Source organism: Lissotriton vulgaris, chromosome 11, assembly GCF_964263255.1.
Source record: "Lissotriton vulgaris chromosome 11, aLisVul1.2, whole genome shotgun sequence".
Taxonomy (NCBI): Eukaryota; Metazoa; Chordata; class Amphibia; order Caudata; family Salamandridae; genus Lissotriton; species Lissotriton vulgaris.
The window spans coordinates 270,440,086-270,463,414 of NC_141699.1; the positions used below are offsets into that span (position 1 = coordinate 270,440,086).

The 23,329-nt window shown below is 45.6% G+C and overlaps 1 protein-coding gene across 1 annotated transcript in view; it reads right to left on the reverse strand.

Moving 5' to 3' along the window:
* The window catches only part of CABP7 (calcium binding protein 7), a 575,747-nt gene that overhangs the window by 192,822 nt on the left and 359,596 nt on the right, over positions 1-23,329 (reverse strand). The gene's annotated exons all lie outside the window — the stretch shown is intronic.

The window sequence follows — 23,329 nt, forward strand, 5'->3', positions numbered from 1 at the left end:
GAGGAACTTTGTAAGGTCTCCACAAAACCGATACATTTACAGTTTTAAATAAGTGTGTCCAGATAAAAATTCAAAGAAACACCATCAGGGTAGATGTGAATGAACATTCCCACAGTACTTAAAAACACACATGCACACACACACAATGTGGGCTGACGGACAGCACACAGTTAGTGAATGGGCCGGTGGGTTGGAGTTTGACTAAGTGCCTGAACCTGGAATCACCCACCTGGGTGTTTCTCACACACTTTGGCCTGTAAGACACCCTCCTGAGACCGCCCTCCGTAATGGGTCTACAAATATTGGGCCTGGACTCTTTATACCATATATATCTACTATATTGAACATAAGGGACTTATTCAATCTCGTGTTTTGTCTTTCCTTTCAAAAAAGCATGCCTATATATACAAACCAGGATACATTTAAAACAGATCAAGAAGAAATACCCACTTCTGGTGTGGGAAACCTAAAGGTGAATGGTCACAAACTTCTTGCAAAAGTAAAGGTAAAACAACCCTAATGAGAAATTCTGGTTCTGTGTCAATGAAAGTTCAGCATACCATTTAATACTGTCATTGTTCCGCTGTACTAACACAGTTCAAGACAGTCCGTTCCATATGTATCACAACAGCTAAAGAAACCTATTACAAACCAGTCATCATAGAAGTAAACAATGAAAGCTGTCTCTTCAAAGCAGTAACACATTTTTTAACCTCCGTTCATCGCCCATAATTATCGTACTCCCTCTGCAATGCAGTCAACCATTTACTCATAGAGAAGATAAAGAAGAACTAACTTCCCACCTACTGCACGAAATAAGTTACCACATACTGCTCATCATCCCAAAGTAGACCACCTTCATTCCCCTTTCACGCACAAACCACACATTAATCATCAGAGCTCTCAAAGGTACCATCAGGGAGGATTGACATTCTACCCTTGACTATTTTGAAGTTCATCTCTGGGGACATACTCACATCCATTTAGAACATCGTCAAAACCTTCTTTACCCACTCAGTGCACTCCCAGATGCATTTAAAAATGAACGTGTCTTAACATTTCTGAAGAAACAAACCGAGGACCCCCAAATCCCCGCGTCACCCCCTTCATCACAGGCAAGTACTATCCCACCTATTGACCATTCTCGACTTCTCTGGAGCCTTCATTAGCATTTATTATCAAGCCCTGACACATATCCTGGAAAATTTCATGAGTTTCATTAGCTTTCAGTGTTTTGAACTCCTCCAGTAGAAAAACCTGAAGACCCTCGAAGCTTAGAGACCCTTGGTGTCTTCAGTCTTCTGCATATGGAACTCCTTATTGCCCCAATAATGGACAACATCACAACCACAATTGTGCCGGATAGACTTAGCCGTCAGTGACTTTGAAAGACCTAAGACATGCATATCCGGCACCTACATGAAATGAAACATGACCAAAACCAAATTACACTTCTTTCTAAACAGCAAGAGAGAACTGCAGGTCGAAAATGATGCTAGACAGTTTCACATCTTAGCTTACAACAAATCCCTCAAATGCAAAGTTTCTTTTAGGGCAAGCTAGTTTTACTAAGAAAGCATAGACTCCAGGTTACAGTATTGAAGAATGTGAAGACTTACATAACTATATACAACTTTAGAATGTCAGTTCAAGTCTTTGTTCTCTCCCATTTGGATGGGATTACTGTATGCAAATGCTCACCTCAGATGACTGTGAAAATAGGGCCACAACCCCCGCCCTCAAGGCATGGTTGGTTGGCCAGCATCCTTTTTAAAACCTCCGGCATCACTTGAAAATGACATTGCACTGGGCCATCGTGAAACTCGGCTGATAAACTAGCCCCCCCCCTCCTCGGATGGTGCAATGCAAGAGGTCACGGCACTGCATGGCTCTACGCATCGAAGATCTGAAACACCATCACAACACATTCAACCGCTCCAGCCTCCCAAGGCTTTGGCTAAAGATTCACTTCTTCAAAGAGCTCCACCTTGACCTTTGATAAAGACCCCATAAGCTTATTTGACCTTTGGCTGAATGGCAGGGCGTATCACCCTCTCCTTCCTTCACTATTGTTCACTATGTCGATCATTGCTCCTATTATACATGGTATAGATCCTATGCAGGCTATTCTGTTATGTACAGAGATCCGTTGTTTACAGCTATGTTCGACCTAGAAGAAAAAGAATGTGAGCCTACTTCGAAAGTAAGAATGCTCTGTTGGTCATTGCCTGCGCTATCCTGATTTAAGAATAGGAGCCCTGCCAAGAGGTGCTTGAACTCTCCTATTAAATGTACACCATGAAATGTACACCATGAAATGTGCTACCATTGTGCTGTGAAAAAGAATAGTAGCAGTGCTGGAAAGAGCAGATGTAAGTAAAAGCGGTACACAGTCAAAATATCGAGTTGGAAATATCGACCTACCATAATATCGAGTCTGAAATATCGAAGGAGCATAATATCGAAGGCAAGAATATCGTAGGACAGAATATCGACCCAAGGTAAGTAATATCGAAATACTTAATATCGATGTAAGTAATATCGAAGTTAGTAATATCGATAGCATATATATCGATGTTAATAATTTCGATGACACTCATATCGATATTTGTATTATTTTATAGTTTTTTATTATGTATGTGTTATATGTTTAATTTAAGTATTTAAAATAATTACTATTATATGTGTATACATTTTCTATAATAATATATACATTTATAAGGAAATTTGATGTTTTAGTACCGGAGCGGGTTGTGGGTTTATAGGGGAATAGGGTGGGAAGTAATTTAATTATGGTAAGTTGATTAATAATTAGTAGGATTAATTAATTAATTATAATTATTTGCTAATTAATATTGATTAATTGGGAAATAATTAATTGATTAATTGATATATATTTTCTGTAGCGGGATGTGGGTTTATAGGGGAATAGGGTGGGGAGTAATTTAATAATAATTAATTAATTAATATATGTTTTTAAATATTTATAACTAATTAATTGGCAAATAATTAATATTAATTAGTTAATTAATTAATATAATTTTGTACATATTTTAAATTAGTAATTAATTGGTAATTAAATAATAATAATTAGTTAATTACATTAATTAGAGTAATTTATTTATATATATAATTTTTAGTTACTGTTAATTAATTAATTGGGGAAAAATGATATTAATTATTAAATTATATTAATTACAGCTAATGTGCTAATATATTTACTTTATTGTTATTGTTAATTAATTATTAATTGCTAATTAAATAATATTAATTAACTTTGGGATAAGGAGTATTTTTAGGGTTCAGGGTCAGTTTTGGGTTTTTGGGTAAAGGGGTATTTTTAGTGTTCAGGGTCAGTTTTGGGTTTTTGGGTAAAGGGTTTTTTTTAGGGTTCAGGGTCAGTTTTCAGTTTTTGGGTAAAGGGTTTTTTTAGGGTTCAGGGTCAGTTTTGGGTTTTTGGGTAAAGGGGTATTTTTAGGGTTCAGGGTCAGTTTTCAGTTCTTGGGTAAAGGGGTATTTTTAGGGTTTAGGGTCAGTTTTCAGTTTTTGGGTAAAGGGGTATTTTTAGGGTTCAGAGTCAGTTTTCAGTTTTTGGGTAAAGGGGTATTTTTAGGGTTCAGGGTCAGTTTTCAGTTCTTGGGTAAAGGGGTATTTTTAGGGTTCAGGGTCAGTTTTTGGGTAAAGGGGTATTTTTAGGGTTTAGGGTCAGTTTTCAGTTTTTGGGTAAAGGGGTATTTTTTGGGTTCAGGGTCAGTTTTCAGTTCTTGGGTAAAGGGGTATTTTTAGGGTTCAGGGTCAGTTTTCAGTTTTTGGGTAAAGGGGTATTTTTAGGGTTCAGGGTCAGTTTTCAGTTCTTGGGTAAAGGGGTATTTTTAGGGTTCAGGGTCAGTTTTCAGTTTTTGGGTAAAGGGGTATTTTTAGGGTTCAGGGTCAGTTTTCAGTTTTTGAGGAAAGGGGTATTTTTAGGGTTCAGGGTCAGTTTTCAGTTCTTGGGTAAAGGGGTGTTTTTTGGGTTCAGGGTCAGTTTTCCCGACTGTTGCACTCTCTGGAGTGGGAATAGTAATTTTATCCCTACGCTATCAAACGCTTTCCCTACTGTTTCACTCTCTGGAGTAGGAATAGTAATTTTTACCCTTACGCTATCCAACGTTTTATATAATTAATTGTTAAAATATCAAATGTTTATTTTATTTTTTATATTACTTACATTTTATTTATGTTATTGTTTTATGTTTGCAAATGTATTAGTAAATTAGAATATATTTCATTAATTTATACATTAGTAAATTAATTATTAATACTTATTGTTCAGTACATATATATTATATATTTACTGTATATATTTAATTAATGTATTATTAATATATATGTATTATTTATTAATTTTAAACATTATTAGATACTTTTAAATATGTATATTTTATTTATTAGTGTTATATACTTACTTTTACATTTATATATAAAAAAAAAATCGATATTTTTAACATCGATATTTTTTACATCGATATTTTTTTTCTCGATATTTTTGTACTTACCATGTTGTAGATAGGATGTCGATATTTTTGCCCTCGATATTCTTGACTCGATATTCTTGTAGGTCGATATTTCTGATGTCGATATTCTGTCAGTGATTCAGTAAAAGCATCATAGGCCCGATGAAAAGTGTAATTACTGCACGATTCTTCATTGCAGCCCTGATGAGAATGCCAGTACTCTCCCATAAAATATAGCAACCTTGCTGGGAATGCCTGGTAACATTTCGCGCTTCTTTTTAATGCAATTAATGCTTATCAGGAGGGTAAATAGGTGGTTCACAGTCCATGGCAACTGGCAGTTCAGTTAAGGACTACTCTGCTGAAACTTCAAGCACATGCTTGTATTTGGCAAATTATACATGCATGCCCTCACTATATATCAGAGATCTTCAATCTGTGGGGCGCGACCCCCAGGGGGGTCGTGGAGTCCTTGGAAGGGGGTCGCAGATTCTGTCAGGGGCATGAGGGGATCGAGGGTGCTCCCAGCTGAGGCCTAATTCACACCGAGGTGTGAAAAACATCAAAGGCTCATTAACAAGTAGAAGGTCTTTTAAAGACCTGTCAAGTACTCGGGTGTGGCTGTGTGTGTCCCTGAAACAGTTTCAGCCGGGCTCACACACACGAGCTGGGGGAGCGGGGAAAGTGGGTGGGGGTGGGGTCTGGGGGAGCAGGCTGTAGTGTAGCCCTTTGAGTATAATGGATGTTGCGCGCCTGGAGCTGTGGGTCCAGTGACACGTCTCCCCCTCCCGCCCCTAGCAGGGAGGCACAGAGATGTCCTCCCATGAGCGGGAAAGAAGGAAGAAGACACAGAGATACTGCCCCCCCCCCTCCTACCCCCCATGAGAGAGTCACAGAAAAGGTGGGTGGATGAATGATGGATGGATGTAAGGATGAAGGATGGATGGATATGTGAAAAGGTTGGTGGATGAATGATGAGTGGATGGATGATGAGTGGATGGATGAAAGGGTGGATGGATGGATGAAAGGGTGGATGGATGGAAGGATGAAAGGGTGGATGGATGGAAGGATGAAAGGGTGGATGGATGAATGAAAGGGTGGATGGATGGAAGGATGAAAGGGTGGACGGATGAAGGATGGATGGATGGATGGGTGGGTGGATGTATGGATGGATAAAAAGTTGTATGGATGAATGATACATGGATGGATGCGTGAAGAGGTGGGGGGATGAATGATGGGTGGATGGATGAAAGGGTGGATGAAGGATGGATGTATGGATGGATAAAAGGTTGCATGGATGAATGATGCATGGATGGATGTGTGAAAAGGTGGGGGGCTGTGAATGATGGGTGGATGGGTGGAGGAAAGGGTGGGTGGATGGATGTATGGATGAAAGGGTGGATGAAGGAAGGATGGATGTATGGATGGGAGGATGAAAGGTTGGATGGATGTATGGATGGATAAAAGGTTGCATGGATGAATGATGGATGGATGTGTGAAAAGGTGGGTGGATGAATGATGGGTGCATGGATGGAAGGGTGGATGGGTAAAGGATAGATGTATGGATGGAAGGATGAAAGGGTGGATGGATGGATGAAGGATGGATGTATGGATGGAAGGATGAAAGGGTGGATGGATGGAAGGATGAAAGGGTGGACGGATGAAGGATGAATGGATGAAAGGGTGGATGGATGTATGGATGGATAAAAGGTTGCATGGATGAATGATGGATGGATGTGTGAAAAGGTGGGTGGATGAATGATGGGTGGATGGATGGAAGGGTGGATGGGTAAAGGATGGATGTATGGATGGAAGGATGAAAGGGTGGATGGTTGAAGGATGGATGTATGGATGGAAGGATGGATGGAAGGATGAAAGGATGGATGGGTGTGTGAAAGTGTGGGTGGATGAATGATGGATGGATGAGGTCTAACAGGCGCATTTATGGTTGTCAAATGTTGATGAGGAGTACCAGTTTCTAGAAACTTTTGTCGCAAGGGGGTCCTTACGCCTAAAAAGGTTTTACAAGGGGGTCTCGGCATCAAAAAGTTTGAAGACCTCTGCTATATATCTTCATACGCAACAGAAATTACCTGATTTACCAGTGCTTCTTTTAGGAATTTTGGGCCAGACGTATGGTGGATTTTTGCATGTGTGAATGGGTTTCAGACCCGTTTACGCATGCAAAAATCCTTTTGGCCTTGTACTAAATCTATGCAAAATATTGTTTAGCGACTCGCTATTAGGAAGGGGCGTTCCCTCCCTAATAGCAACCCCAACAGCTATGTAAGAATGTTTTGCGATCGCAAATGCGGTCATAAAACACTCGCAGTTTACCACACTTCTCAGAAGGGTGGTAAAGCACTCGCAAACGGAAAGGGGTCCCCAGGGAACCCCTTCCCCTTTGGGAATGCATGCACAAAAAGAAAAGGAGCTGGATTAATAATTAAAGTATGTTTAATCAATAGTGTGTAATATTTTATCAGTAACATATTGATGTCTAGTGTTAAAAACTGGCAAATTTTATTGATATTTTAAATGTATTTTATATTGTTACGTTTTTAACTGACTAAACAATAAAACTTATTTTGACTACTACTTTTGAGTCTCACCAAACATGCCATTGGGAGAGCTTTTTCTGTGTCCAGATATGCAATCCTTGGAACACACTGTTATAGTGAATAATTATCAACAATTGCTACCTTGAACTCATTATAGCAGTAAGAGGTGGAGGCTTCTAAAATCTGCTACCGCTGGCCTCAAGTCGTGCTCGTTTGTATATACTGCCAGCAAACCTATCCCTTGCATGCCTTCCGCTTCATGTTTAAGATGCTACTACACTTCGCCATGCCTAGTATGGGGCACACTACCAAAACTCAACGCTGATAGAGGACACTGCAACGATTACATTTTCCTCATCCAGCAACTGGAACATTTTGTAACTACCCACCGACCAGTTGGAAAGTGCTTTGGTGCCTTGACAAAAAGTAGTCATGCCGCAATACAGTACGGTACAATCCGTGGAGCGGCGGAGAGCGGTGGAAGACTGAGGTCGAGGGAGAAGTGGAGCCCAGATTCAAGGGAAGTAAGGTTCACGGTTGAATGAGGCCAGTGGGAGCGTGAGATTCAAGGGAATTGGGCCAGTGGGGCAAAATATACAAAATAATATTAACTGTCCTATATCATGCAATTTTTAATGCAGTTGTTACTGTTTATAAGTGCTGAAAATAACTGTTAATATAGCCTAGTATAATGATTTACTTGAGAGGTGACAGGCTGGGAGCGCCTTCTCTGGGTTTGCACTTGTAATCAACCTGTTAACATAGAAATCCTCAAAGGAGAGCTTGCGCGGCCCCATTTCCACACACCCTGAACTCCTAATTAATTAAAAAAAACATAACTCTTTTAATGCCCTACAGCTTTAATGGAAATGGAGTAAAGTTATAAGCCCACATTACGAGTGGCCTGTTTTCCAATTCTAGTGCAAACTACTGTTTGCACACAATCGGAACTATATGTTTTGTGGTAATTCCACATGCCACGCAATTTTACAAGGTACATTTCGTCAGGTGAAACATGCCAATTTTACAGTGGTAAAATGCATGGTAAATACCGGTGCATGCAGATTTTGATGCACAAATCACCCAATTTCCACGTTATGTCGCATTTTAAATGACACACATGTAATAAGTGATAATTATCCCACCTTTTGCATTCCGAAGCCCGTGGTATCGGATTTTAAAAGGTGAAATAATAATCGCCTTTCGAATAGAGCTACTCGTAATGAGGGCTTTGTGTTCAATTGTCAGACCCATAGTCAGTCATTCCCAAGTGGAGGCCATGGCATGATGGGCGCCATCCTGCTGCACTTGCCTGGGGCCTGATATTGCAGTAATGATGAGGTGTGTGTATACTGAGAAACAAAGACAAGAACCCAATGGAGTGGGAGCACCTGAATGGCGTGTAAAGTGAATGATACCCTAGTCCGGAAAAGTAACCAATTATGTTTCCCCATTCCAGGCATCACTCCTTCTCCATATTGACCAGTGTAGGCACCGTTCTCTGTATTGGATCTGTTCCTTCTGCCAAGATGCACAGTTATTGAGAAGACAGACTACACTACTGAAATGTGCTGCATAGATCTTGGAGGGTGGTCATGCATTGAGTGCTTGGTCTGAAATAGCATTTGCAAATTGTGTGAAAGAAATCTGATCACATGGTGGCCTGACATGACCATTATTTACTGTTTTATTTAACCAAATGTGAACCAGTTAGCTCATCTGAAGACTCAGAAATGGTAAATTAAAGGAATGAAAAGGTTTATGATGACATTTCCATTTCGTTTTGAACCCCAGTCTTTTCAACGACTCATGAAAATGAAGGCTCTTGAGCACATTGAAACATGTCTTTCACAATGGCACTGCTACCCTATACCCATACTAATTTCCGACGGTTCCATTACACTTGACCCCCGTCGGCTAGCCCCCATTACTGATGCTAGCTTGTTCATGTGTCCTTTATTATCTTTCGCGGACTCTGACTGTTCGATGTTAGTCATTGCTACTCTATAATCATTAGCAATTAACAAGTAGACTAGATCACTGAGTTGATGGGGAATTCTCTAAACAGTCTATGCACAGTAGGGATAGGAATAATAAGCGTTCCTTAAAAGTAATAGGAAACAGCTCAAGGGAGCACCCAAAGGAGTACTGTACCTAAAGATCAGTGTCCTGGGTTTCTCCTCATTGGTGTACCCCGTACAGATATGGGAACATCAAGTAACTCATGACAATGAATCATAATGGCGGAAGTCACTGAGATTGCCTGGCTAACCCACTCGTGTCCCTTTTCTCTTCCTTTCTCTTGTTCCGCAGCTCTCTCCCTGCCTCAGCAGTGGTCGGTGGTAAGCCTAATACATAAGACCTTTCTATTTTGCCCTTTCTGTAGGTCTGGTGTTTCTAAGAGCCCTACACTTCTAAGCCCTCCATTTCTAGTTCACATTATTATAACCAATGTCTGGCATTCACTCAATTATTTTTACACTCAGCAAAAATAACAAACATTTGCAATGCAATAGGTCTCGCATTAGGAAAGTATGAGCTAATGGTATTGTTAATGACACATTTTTTATTTATGTGTTGGTTTTGAAAATAGCTACATTAATAGCTTTGTCATTTACAATGCCAATACTTTTAACTTTCGCAAATGTGACACCTATAGCATTTATAACGCAATATGTGTTGTATTTACGTGACTTAGATGTATTGATATTACAAATAACAATTGCTTTGAATTTTTTTAATAATTAATAATTAAATAAAAGTTATTGTAATTTATAATGGCAATAGGTTAAATTTTTGTATATAACTTTTGTGAAGATTATGTTCAGTGTATTTTATTGTGACAAAAATCCAAGAACAGAAGTGAAATATTAACCTCTTTGTGTGACATTTGTAATAAAGCTTGAAACATTGAGAGAACATATTTGAACCAGTTGTTGTTGAATGGTTGCACAGATTGATGCTGTGGTGGTGCTGAGTGATGATATGGTTGCGACGAGTGATGCTGTGGTTGTGACGAGTGATGCTGTGGTAGCGCATAGTGATGTTGTGGTGCCACTGAGTGATGTTGTGGTGGTGCTGACTGATGCTGTGGTGATGCGATAGATAGAGTGTAATTATGTGGTGTGTAACTATGTGGCACTGAGTGGTATTTGGAGTGTATGTTGCATTGAGTGCAGTGTAATTATGTTCCGTGTAATTATGTGGCACTGAGTGGTATTTGGAGTATATGATGCGTTGAGCGCAGTGTAAATATGTAGCATATAATTATGTGGAACTGAGTGGTATTGTCTGGAGTGTATGTTGTATTCAGTAGAGTGTAATTATGTGGTGTATAATTATGTGGCACTGAGTGGTATTGTTTGGAGTGTATGTTGCATTGAGTGCAGTGTAATTATGTGGCGTGTAATTATGGGGCACTGAGTAGTATTTGGAGTGCATGTTGCATTGAGTGCAGTGTAATTATGTGGCGGGTAATTATATGGCAGGTAATTATGTGGCACTGAGTGGTATTTGGAGTGTATGTTGTATTCAGTACAGTGTAATTATGTGGTGTGTAATTATGTGGCACTGAGTGGTATTGTTTGGAGTGTATGTTGCATTGATTGCAGTGTAATTATGTAGCATATCATTATGTGGCACTGAGTGGTACTGTGTGGAGTGTGTGTTGCATTCAGTAGAGTGTAATTATGTGGCACTGAGTGGTATTTGGAGTGTATGTTGCATTGTGCACGGTGTAATTATGTAGCATATAATTATGTGGCACTGAGTGGTATTGTGTGGAGTGTATGTTGTAATCAGTAGAGTGTAATTGTGTGTGAGGGTGCAGAGTGTGTGAGAGTGTAGAGAGTGTGAGGGTGCGGAGAGTGTGAGGGTGCAGAGAGTGTGAGGGTGCGGAGAGTGTGAGGGTGCGGAGAGTGTGAGGGTGCGGAGAGTGGGAGGGTGCGGAGAGTGGGAGTGTTGCAGCGTGTGCGGAGTGTGTGAGGGTGCGGAGTGTGTGAAGAGGGAGCTGTTTTGAGGGCACTGGAGAGGAAGAGCAGCAGAGGGAGCTGTTTTGAGGGCACTGGAGAGGAAGAGCAGTAGAGGGAGCTGTTTTGAGGGCACCAAGACAAAGAGCAGCAGTAAGAGCTGTTTTGAGGGCACTGGAGAGGAAGGGCGGCAGAGGGAAGGAACTGTTTTGAGGGCACAGGAGAGGAAGAGCGGCAGTAGGAGATGTTTTGAGGGCACTGGAGAGGAAGAGCGGCAGAGGGAGCTGTTTTGAGGGCAATGTAGAGGAAGAGCATATTTAAATAAGCCAGAGTGGGTAATTAATATGCAATAGCTCATTGCTTTCAGTTATTTTGGGTCCCATATTTTGCATGTTCCAGTGCTCAAATTAAAGACAACTTCTGTCCTCGTTACATTATATTGAGCATTGAGTCTCTCAAAAAGACTGTGTACACTGCAACTCCAAAATAAGTCAGGGTTCTGAGCAACATTTCATCAGGGTGCCCCAGCTAAGACCAGATGGGCCACAAACATGTCATACTGCCAGATTATCACATAAAATCAGTTTAGCTCAGTGTATTTCAATAAAAATCGTGAACAAGGTCATTTGTCATGCAGAAAATATGACACGGACAACCTCCACTGGTCCGATGGTGACATCAGACTGGTTTTATGGAGAGAACAATTTGTAGTGCCTCAGTTCATCAGACATAAACTATAATAAAAATTGTTCATATGTTTAATACCTGTTTTATATGACTAGGGGCACGCTAAGTCAAGGACCAAACAGATTTTATGACAGATTTAGAGTGGCAAAAAAAATCACCTATCTCTCCCCCCCCAAATCAACAATCAATGGGACTTCATTACACACACAAACGTTATTTAAAGACCACGCAGACAGACAGTGCATTTCCTGACTCCTTCGGACATTATTCCCCTTTGTTTGCTCTCCAGTTTTACCCGTGTTTCTCAGCCCAGTCGAACTGGGTTATATAGGGCTCTACATACCACGTAACACGTGAGATGCTGGACGTGGTTGGTTTTTAGCAAATAGCTACTCATTTCATTCTGGGACCTATAGTTTCTTGTTTAACCTGGCAAGAAAGTACTTAAAATCCACGGCCCGTAAAGTGCTGTTGCGCTACTCGGTAGCTATGGAGTTGTTATGATAAACCCCCGACATTGAACAGTGATATTCTCTAAGAACCAACTCGATTGGTCAATATTTTACATTGAGCTGGATTAGGTGGGTCCCTCCTTTATTTGAGGTACGTAACGCTTCCGACACCACCACTGCTTACAAAAAGTCACTAACAACCTTAATTAACACGTACGCCCCTCTTCACTTTTTTGAACAAATACAAAAAAAAAACACAACGTGTGACGCCTAGCGCGAAACGATGTACCTGCTTTTCACAGACATACTGCCCTACAACCAGATCCACCCCTCCCCTCCCACTGCCTGGAAAGTTATGCCCATCTTAATTTCGCAACAAAAACAAAAAAAAGCATCGCTTTACCTGTTGGATGGTCCTTGCAGTCTCCCTGTGTGCGGCAAGACTGTCTGACAGAACCCTCTGCCCTCAATGAGAGTGGCGTTACTCAGCACTGGGCTGGCACGGCGGCGGAGGTCCGTGGTTCTGGAGCAAGGAGGCTACGAGAGAGGTCAGTGTCAGGGCCCCGCGCACAGCCCGACAGGGTATGAGGAGGTGTGAAGACCCCTCTATCCCGCCTACGATCCCTGGAGCTCCGCCCGAAACTTGACTTGTCTTCAGCACATGGCGCACCGGGATCCTTTACACAGCGTCCCCCTTGCACAACCGATGGGCACCGGCAGCAGCTCGGGAATGAGGGGCAGGTATGTGAGGCATGCTGCGGGGACGGGGGCCGGGAGGATGGTGCACCCAAGAGATGTGCAGCATCAAATTAAACTTAATGGGCAGAAAGCAGATACTGTACACAATTTGAAATAACCCGCATTTAAAAACAAGATGTGCGCGCGCACTCCTGAAAACGAAACCTACCGTGGGGGCGGGACTTCCGCCTTGTGCGCGAATCAGCGCCCACGGAGTTCCTGGCACGAGTAGCAGTGGTGACGCGGGGCTCCCATGCCCGAGGGAGAGCCCCGCGGAGGCTACAGAATACCAGATTGGCGGTAAGTGGGACTGTATCGGGCGGGGGGGCGCGTGTGTGTATGTGTGCGCGCGAGTGTGTGTCTCTGGTGAGGTATGGGGGGAGCGTGTGTGTATGCAGTGTGTGTATGCAGTGTGTGTGCGCGTGTGTGTATGCGACGGCGGGGGTGGGTTCTCTGTATGTATGGGTGCGTGCATGGGTGCTCGTGTGTGTGTGTCTGGGTATGCGCATGCGTGTTGCATGCAAGCCAAGCGAAAGCAGGGGCTGTGTGTACGTGTCTGCGCAAGCGCGTCTGAGAGGCGCGCTTCTGCGGTGAAATCCGACAATGAACAGGCGCGCGTCTGGCTGCTGTCCACATTCCCAAATACGGGCAACATTAGTTGTCTTCGCTGACAGCTTTCAATGCTTTCGCATTGAAAGCTAGGTCAGCTCGACCTAAAAAATTATACGTATCTGCGCCAACTTTTAAGGAAGTTATCGACCTGTTTCACTACATTAAACAATTTTTGTAGATTGATCAGGCCCAAACCACTTTCAGGATCCGTCTTTACTCAAAAATATTGTGCTCCCATTGTTAAAGTAAAAAGATGGGCCGCTCTTTCTGGAGTAAACAGTCAGTGTCATCAAAAACCTCCAGGGATGGATGAAGACTTGAGGAGCAAAAATAGGGACAAAAATGGATATTGAAAGGGCATGAACCCACTGAGAAATACTACAGTTTTGTTGCAACGCATTGTCATGGAGAAAATGCTGTCCGTTTATAACTGAAAACAGGAAAAAGAAAGCGGCAGAAAGTAACATGATCGGCCTTCTTATTAGATACTACCAACGTGGATTGTGAAAAATAAGTTTAAAAATCCGGACTGGTATGGAGTTAATAAACTGCCTTTAATAGACGTCTGTATGCCTTGAGACAAGTGATTACTTTTCGTTTCCAGGAAGGCCATGGTGTAGCTGGAAAGTGCCACCCATTTCCACCCATGAGGAGCAGTGCATGGGGGAGCGGAATCTGCAAGCATGATTCACCACTCATGCTCCCAGGGCACAAGGTTCTACGAGGAGAACATGCGCTGGCTTCAGAACGGCTTAGGTGAGCAAAACCCAACTGCACCCTTCGCCCTGCCACATCAACACTTGCAGTGCACACCATGGTCTGCAGGACCTGCTGTCTACCTACTAAAACCGCCAGCCTTCGGAGACACTACCCACAAGCAGCTGTGAACATGACGTCAATGCAGTATAGGGGCCTCTTTCAACTAGTGTGGTTACCTTAGAGAAAGCCTGAGCAGGGAGTGAGTTTCATGAGTGTTACTTTGAAAACTTGTGGCTCGTGAAGATCTTGAGAAAGGACATAGTGAACAATATCTGCTATCACTATCTGAAAGAAACATGTAGTGTTAGATTCCTTACCTTAGAATTACCCCCAGGCGTCAGACTGGACCTGGAAAGTTTTAGTCAGCAGTACCCCTGCGCATCGGTAGGCATCGTTGTGCGGCTCCGCATGCGTATTTGGCGTTGTTGTCGCTGAGATGACATTGCTGGAGCTACCTAGACGCGCCCACGTGCGCTAACATCAGTTCTCTCTTTTTCCGCACCAGCAAGCGCAGATCTGGGAAGCGTAAGTACTCCCAGTCACTTTTTGACTGAGTTTTTCTAGGCCTTTTGTCTCAATTCTTCGAGTCGATTGACTCCTGGTGTCGTAGGGATGCCTGGCTTTAAGAACTCTGGGGACTGTCACCGCATGATGTCGGTGACAGACTCACAACAGGAATCTAACACTACATGTTTCTTTCAGAATTCAATGCAAACAATTCCTTCTCAGGTACCCTGATTTATCGCCCCCCTGAGCCTGTAAAAATGTTTCACAGGTCCCTACCAGAAATCATCGCGGAAAGAACCCTCGCGCCCGCCAACCACACGATTTTAGGGGACCTTAATCTTCATTTCAATTCCCCTGCAGACCACATCGCACAGGAATTGCTAGAAGATCTGGAAGCCCTCCAACTCCCCCAACTGGTGGCTGCTCCGACCCATGAAAAAGGCAATTTACTCGATCCCATTTTCAGTAACTGCCTGGACCTAACTGTCGATCAACCCATTCCCCTTCCGTGGTCAGACCACTTTTTGGTCCCCTTCTCCTGGGCCACACACAAAACCCCCCAAGCACCTCCCCAAGCTACCATCAGGAGAAATTGGTCAAAACTCCCTTTGGAATGCTGGCTGCATAAATTGGACTCCACCCGCCCTTCACCCTGCCCAGATCCTAATGTGGGAAATGACAACTACAGAGATTGGATCACTCGCTCATTAGACTCGACTCTCCCGCTTCGCAAATCCTCCTCGAAGAGACCACATAAATCTGCCGCCTGGTTTTCTGACTCCCTAAAACAGCTTAAACGCACCTGCAGACAACGCGAGAGAGCCTGGTGCCTAGATTTCCTCCCAGAAAAAAAGTCCTCCTATAAAGAGGCCATTAAGGCATATAAAGAAGGGATCAGAATGGCCCAGGCTATCTATTTCTCTGAGAAAATACTGGGAGCGAAATCTAAACCCAAGGAAATCTTCCAAATCATAAAACAATGCTCTAGTGCCAATACGGCTCCCCCCCCTATCAAAACCCAGGAGCAATGCAACGAGCTTGCAGATTTCTTCCATGACAAAGTTTTAAAAATTTATTCCACCTTCCCACCTGTAGCCACTCCCCCGGAAGCGATCGAACCACTCTTCCGCAGACCACTTTCTCGGCCAGACCAGCCTTCGCTCGAGCACTTTCTCCCCCTCGACCTCGACACTTTAAGTAAAGTGGCCCGCTCGGTCAAGTCAGGATCTCCCCGTGACCCTGCACCTCCAGACATCCTGATGCAGGCAAGTAAAGCCACCCTGCCGGTAATCTTGGATCTCCTGAACACGTCCATTTCTGCATGCTCTGTCCCTACAGCCTGGAAGCAGGCCATGGTACGGGCGCTGCTAAAGAAACCCAGCCTAGACCCTAACGACCTGTCCAGTTACCGCCCCATCTCACTTCTTCCGTGGGCGAGCAAGGTGCTAGAGAAGCACATAAATGCACAGCTGGTGCAGTTCCTGGAGGACCACTCGCTGCTACACACATCCCAGACAGGCTTCAGACCACAGCACGGGACAGAAACCGCCTTATTAGCAGTCACCGAAGAAACTAGAAGGATTCTGGACCAAGGAGGCTCAGTGGCAGTGATCCTCCTTGATCTAAGTGCCGCCTTCGATACGGTCAGCTATTCCACCTTGCTGGACCGTCTCCACAACATCGGAGTTTCAGGTGACGCTTTAAGGTGGTTTGATTCCTTTCTGTCTGGGAGGTCGTTTCAGATCTTCGACGGTGCAACAGTATCCACCAGCAAACCCCTGAGCTGCGGAGTACCACAGGGCTCCTCCCTGAGCCCTGTGCTGTTCAACGTTTACATGAGGCCGCTGGCAAGTGTCGTCGAGCCGTATGGCATTAAAATCGTGTCATACGCCGACGACACCCAGCTTGTGGTCTCGCTGGCCACCGAGAACAGCAGGCACTCCTCAGCCGATCTGTTACACTGCCTAGAGGACATAAAGGGCTGGATGACCAACTCCTCCCTCAAACTAAATGGAGACAAAACGGAGCTCATGCTCTTAGGCCCACCCTCCCCAGTCCCGTTCACCTCCCTGTGGCCCAATGCACTGGGTCCCCCCCCCACCCCCAAGGAAAGCGTGAAGAGCCTGGGAGTGTGGTTGGATAACAAACTTTCCTTCTCCACCCAGGCCACAAAACTATCTGCCACATGCTTTGGCCTACTGAGAACCTTGAGGAAGGTTCTTCCGCTGCTTCCGCTAGAAGCTAAAAAGGTTGCGGTCCAAGGCCTTATCCAGTCCCGCCTGGACTCGAACAATGCCCTATACATGGGAGCACCTGAGTTTACTCTCCGAAAACTACAGGCTGTCCAAAACTGTGCTGCGCGTTCCTTGCTGGAAATCCCGCGCACTCAGTCTGCTAAACCTGCTCTAAAAAGTCTCCACTGGCTGCCAGTGAGACAGAGAGTAGCCTTCAAAGCACTGTGCCTGGCGCATCGCACCTTTTGGAACACGAGCCCAGCGATCAACAGAAATCTTGTTATCCCCTACCATCCCAATAGGAACCTACGATCAAAGGAGGCCTTCCTAGCTGTCGTTCCCAGAGTAAAGCGAGCCAGAGCCGGGGGAAGACTGTTCTCACTGAATACCGCCAGGCTCTGGAATGACCTTCCCCTCTCACTCCGGTCCAACTCAGATCTTCTTTCATCCCGTAAAAACCTAAAAACATGGCTGTTCGACAAATCCTCTGTACCCTAGCACCCCTTCCGTCACCTTCTGGTCAGCTCAGCGCTTGGACGCCCATGGGCAGCAATCGCGCTCTACAAATACTGTTACAATTACAATTACAATTACACCGGTGTGCGTCTCTACTGCCTGGGGCACGACCACAACCCCAAGTCGTGCCTAGACTGCCAGGCCAAGGTGCCGAAAACTTTGCGGGAGCAGTCCGAAAGTTGCTGGAAGTCCGGCAGTCGGCTCAGCGTCGCTCAAGGTCCGGGTCCCGTGGGAGGTCGAGGGACTGGTCACGGAGTCGTCACCATCGTTCCTCTGGCTCTAAGTCTTCACATTTGGGGTCAGGTAAGTTGGAGCATTACAAGAAGAAGTTGAAGAAGCGTCGTTGTTCTTCGACTTCCCCTTGCCCATCGCACAACGTGGCTGAGGGAGTGGTTGTGCCACCCCGCGGCTCCGGCAGAGCCTGCAACGTCGCCACAGGCCTGACGCCCTTTCCGGGTCTGTCGGCGATGCCTGCTCAGGTTCAAGAATTTCTTGCTGCCATGGCTCGACTCCTTGGGCCCTATGGCCCTGCTGGTGCGCCTACGGGCCCCGCAGGCCCCACTGGAGGTCCTGCCCTTCCATCGCTGGCAACTCTGGCACCGCAGATTCCCCCCTGGATCCGGACTCGGATCCCGGGTGACACCGGTTCACCTCATAACACCTCCACTGTTGTCGACCCCTCCTCTGGCACCACCTCCGACTTCGTCCGGTGCTACCGCCGACCTCGACCCCGGTTTCAGCCCTGAAGCGGATGCTGTGCTGGGTCGGTGTTGCTCGACACCAATGGTTCCTTTCTACCCCTACGCGCCTCCTCCTTATTTTCAGCCTGTTTCACAGACTTCGGAGGAAGGGGAGGACTGTGAGGGATCTGAGGACCCTTTCACACAACAGTGTGATTATGATTCAGACTGGGCAGAGGATTTGGGGGATGCCAGTGGTCTTGACAACTCTCCTGACCTTGGCATTCTGTCTCCTCCTACCGTGGCTACCAAGGAGGGAGCCAGTTATGCAGTGGTGTTGCGCAGGGCGGCCGAGGCTCTCCACCTCGAACTCCCTACAGTGGCTGTCAGGACTAACCTCCTGACAGAAGTGCTTCAGCCGACGGCAACCTCTGCAGAGCCCTTGCTGCCTTTTAATGAGGCATTCTCGGAGGTTCTTTTGGGCGCTTGGTCCAGTTCCAACACAGGGGCTCCTGTGGACAGGAACGTGACCCAACACCATCGCCCAGCTCCAGGCAACCATCTCTTTCTCTCTCAACAGCCCACTCCCGAGAGCTTGTTGTCCAAGCTTCTGCTTCCAAGAGCACGTTCCCTTCTGCACCTCCGGATAGGGAATCCAAGAAGCTGGAGCAGCTTGGCAAGAAGCTGTTTACATCTGCCAGCTTAGGGCTGCGTCGGTGAACACTGCATGCCTCTTGGGCCGTTATTCCCACTCTGTGTGGGAAACGGTTGCGGAGGTGCTACCCGACTGTCCGGAGAGGCACGGACAGTACTCTCCCAAGCTATAGCAGCTGGGAGAGACGCAGCTAAGTTCACCATTCGTTGTGGGCTTGATACCGCTGACTCGCTGTGCAGGGTGATTTCCACGACGGTGGCGATTCGGCGCCCCGCCTTGCTGAGGACAACTGGCTTCTCAAGGGATGTCCAAAACACTCTGATAGACATGCATTTTGATGGCATTCACCTTTTTGGCAATAAAGCAGATAGTGTGCTGGAGCGTTTTAAGGACTCATGGGCTACGGCCAAGTCCTTGGGCCTGTCGGCCACTCACCCTCCTCTGCCTTCTTCTTTTCGCTCCTTTCGTGGCCACGGAAGGGGTGCCCCAACACGTTAGTTCTAGAGCCACAGGCCGGCGCAGCAACATCCTCAGCGTGGATGTGGGAACCGCTGAGGCAGTTCTGGGGGCCACAGTGTGGGTCAGTCCACCTCCACCCCCGCAGCATCCACTGCAAAGCCTTCCTAGTCTACACTTGCAGGCCCATCAAATGCCAGTGGGCGGCAAAATTCGCCATTATCTCTCCCACTCGCACAACATCACCTCGGACAAGTGGGTGCTGCAAATAGTCCGGAGGGGTTACTCCCCCCCTTCGAGACTACCCCTCCAGCTATGCCACCTCAACATCACCGCATGCTGGGGGACCATCTTGCACTTCTTCAGAAGGAAGTCACGGCCCTCTTGGCAAAGGGGGCCATCAAGCGTAAGTAGGTTGTGGTTTTTATTCCCAAAATTTTCTGGTCCCCAAGAAGGACAAGGGCCTATGTCCTATCTTGGACCTCAGGAACGTCAAGAGAAGTTCAAGATGTTGATGCTAGATCAGGTTTTGTCTGCCCTCGACCCTGGAGACTGGATGGTAGCGTTGGACTTGCAGGGCGCATATTTCCAAATCCCCGTCCTGCCAGGCCACCGGCGTTACCTGTCGTTCACAGTAGGCCATGAGCACTTTCAGTTTACTGTGCTCCCCTTCAGCCTTAGCAGCGCCCCTCAGGTGCTCATGAAGGTGGTGGTCGCAGCTCATCTGTGCAGATCAGGGGTTCCAGTCTATCTCGACGACTGGTTGTTGTTGAAGGCGGGATCACCCCAGGCAGTCGTTTCCCACCTCCCGAGTACAGCCGACCTCCTGCATTTGCTGGGGTTCTCCATCAACATGCCGAAGTACACCTGATTCCCTCTCAGAAGCTCATGAATCCCAATTGGGTCAATGGCAGATCCCTCTTCCTTCCCTGACCGGAACACACAGCTGTGACGGAAGCGTCCCTTCTTGGATGGGGCAGACACATGGGAGAGGCGGAGATCAGAGGCCTCTCGTCTCCGGGGGAGTCCGGGGTCCACATCAACCTTCTGGAGCTTCGGGCAATCTGACTGGCACTGAAAGCATTCCATCCCTCTGTCCGAAGAAGAGTAGTACAGGTGTTCACGGACAAGACCACCGCCATGTGGTACTGCAACAAAAAGGGATGTGTGGGGTCCTGGACCCTTTGTCAGGAGGCTCTTCACCTCTGGACATGGCTGGCACATCAGGGCATTTCTCTGGTAGTTCAACACCTGGCAGGTTCTCTGAACACCATGGCGGACGAACTCAGTCGCTGGTGCATGATGGATCACGAATGGCGTCTGAACTCGGACGTGGCACAAGGTCTCTTTCAGCAGTGGAGAGAGCCTTGGTTAGATCTATTGACCATCGAAGAGCACGCGCAATGTCAGCAGTTCTGCTAGTTGAAATTTCCAAGGCGGCACTTGCTAGGCGACACTTTTCGTCGCGAGTGGAGTTGCGGTATACTATACGCATTTCCGCCTATACCTCTTCTACCCAGAGTGCTGAAGAAGATCAAGCGCAAGCGGGCCCAAGTCATTCTTGTGGCTTCGCACTGGGCTTGAAGAGTATGGTATCCCGAGCTACTCAACATGACTATAGCTCCCCCGATACGACTGCCTCTTCCGCAGGATCTTCTGTCGCAGCAACAGGGGATGGTCCTCCACCCGAACCTGTCCAGCCTACACCACCTTGCGTGGAGATGAGCGGAAGCAGTTAATATCTTTTGACCTGCCTCCCGAACTTTGTGATGTAATCTTGGCAGCCAGGCGTCCCTCCACTAGGACGGCATACGCCTGCAGGTGGAATACATTTGTGGCATGGTGCACAGCAAATCCCCTTTCTGCACATCTTTCAGAGGTCCTTCTATTTCTGCTTTCCTTGGTCCAGCAGGGCTCTGCTCTGGGCACTATCAAGGGCTACCTCTCGGCCATTTCAGCCTTTTTGCGGCTTCCAGATCAGCTTTCTCTTTTCAAACACCTGTTGTAAATAGGTTCTTAAAAGGCATTACTCATCTTTTCTCCCCTATTCCTTTCATAATGCCTCAGTGGGACTTGAACCTGGTTCTGACATATCTGATGTGGGCTCCCTTTGAGCCACTTCACAACTTTTCTCTTTGGCTTCTTACTTTAAAGACAACTTTCCTGGTGGCTATCATCTCTGCCAGAAGAGTGAGTGAGTTCCAGGCTCTTTCTTCTAAACCTCCTTTTCTCTCTGCCCAACCGGACAAAGTTGTTCTAAGGACTCACCTATCTTTTCTACCAAAGGTTTTCACTGCTTTTCACATCCGGCAGACCATCACTTTAACCACCTTCTTTCTGCCTCCGCATCCCTCGAAAGAGGAAGAGAGGCTCCACCATCTGGACCCAAAACGTGCGCTCTCATTCTAGTTCTGGGTGGATGACCAGCTCTTTGTTGGCTAAGTGGGTGTCAAGAAAGGTCGGGCCGTGCACAAGCAGACCATCTCTCAGTGGGTCATTCTGTGCATTAAGCCTTGTTATTCTTTGGCTAAAAAGGAGCCTCCAGTGGGGCTTCGCGCCCATTCTACCAGGGCAACGGCAGCGACTACTGCTTTGGGACGGGGAGTTCCCTTGCATAACATCTGTCAGGCAGCTACGTGGGTCTTGCTGCACATGTTTATCAAGCATTACTGCCTGGACAGCCAAGTTCAGAGAGACGGCTTCTTTGGCCGTTCTGTCTCCAGGACTTTCTGGTGTGATCTTGGTTCGCAGACCCTCCATCGGGGTTGGTATTGCTGGTATATCTATTCTAAGGTAAGGACTCTATCACTATGTGTTTCTTTCAGATGCACAAGTTACTTACCTTCGGTAATGCTATATCTGTAAGAACCATTAGCAGTGATAGATTCCTTACTGCCCCACCCATCCTCCCCGTTCTGCGAACTGATTTTGAGGGTTACGGTCATCCCTTTCAGGGCCCTAGTTTCATGGCACCAGTGGTTAGTTTCTTGCATGGCTCTGCGTTCCTGGCGCGGAAAGTCGTGTACAGAACTGACGTCAGCCCTCGTGGGCACGTCTAAGTAGCTACAGCGACGTCATCTCAGAGACAACGACATCAACGACGCACGCAGAGCCGAGCGACGATGCCTACCGACGTGCAGGGGTACTGCAGACAAAAACTTTTTGGATCCAGTATGACGCCTGGTGGTAATTCTAAGGTAAGAAATCTATAACTACTAATGTTTCTTACAGATACTTTGTTACCTAAGGTAAGTAACTTGTGCGATAACAAGAAAAAAAGATTCTGATTCCAGCGTAAAATTTGAGGCTGCATTAATAACCCCATGCTGTACTGAACAACAGTGTCACAAAGGAATAATGACAGTTGTATTAATGAGCATCAGTGACCACATGCACTGCTACCCTGAATAGTGCCTTAAAAAAGGATAAGTGTCCTGGGGCCTAATCCATGCATTTGTTTATGATGATTTTTTAACACACCTTTGATTTATTTTGGTCTCTAATACATTTTGTTTATTCATTTTATACGTTATATTTTTATCCTAAAAATGGGTGTTCAACATTATAGTTTTTTACTCTAAATTGTCTCATAAGATCTCAATTAAATAAGTATTACAAATAACACAAAATGGCTGGCTGAAGACGCTGGAGGAGAATTGGGATGACAATTGAATTGAATGAGAGATAAACATAAAATTAGTGGGCAGTAACAGCAATTTAGGGTCACAGGAGGGGGCATATTTCAAACAAAAGTGGGAGCTGTCCCAAGCACCACACTGCAGTATCCCTTAAAAACGAGGATATGGTACCTGCAAATCAAATCCATATCATAATGGTTGGAATATCGTCTATGCAAAATTATTGTGAAACATAATATTGAGGAGAATTATCAAGTTTTTGTATTTTGGGTAATTATACTGATGTTTAACATATAATTTACTAAAATAGTATGGTATTTAAAATAGTTATTACAATGTAATTTTCGAGTTTATTCAAATATAGTTCTTTTAT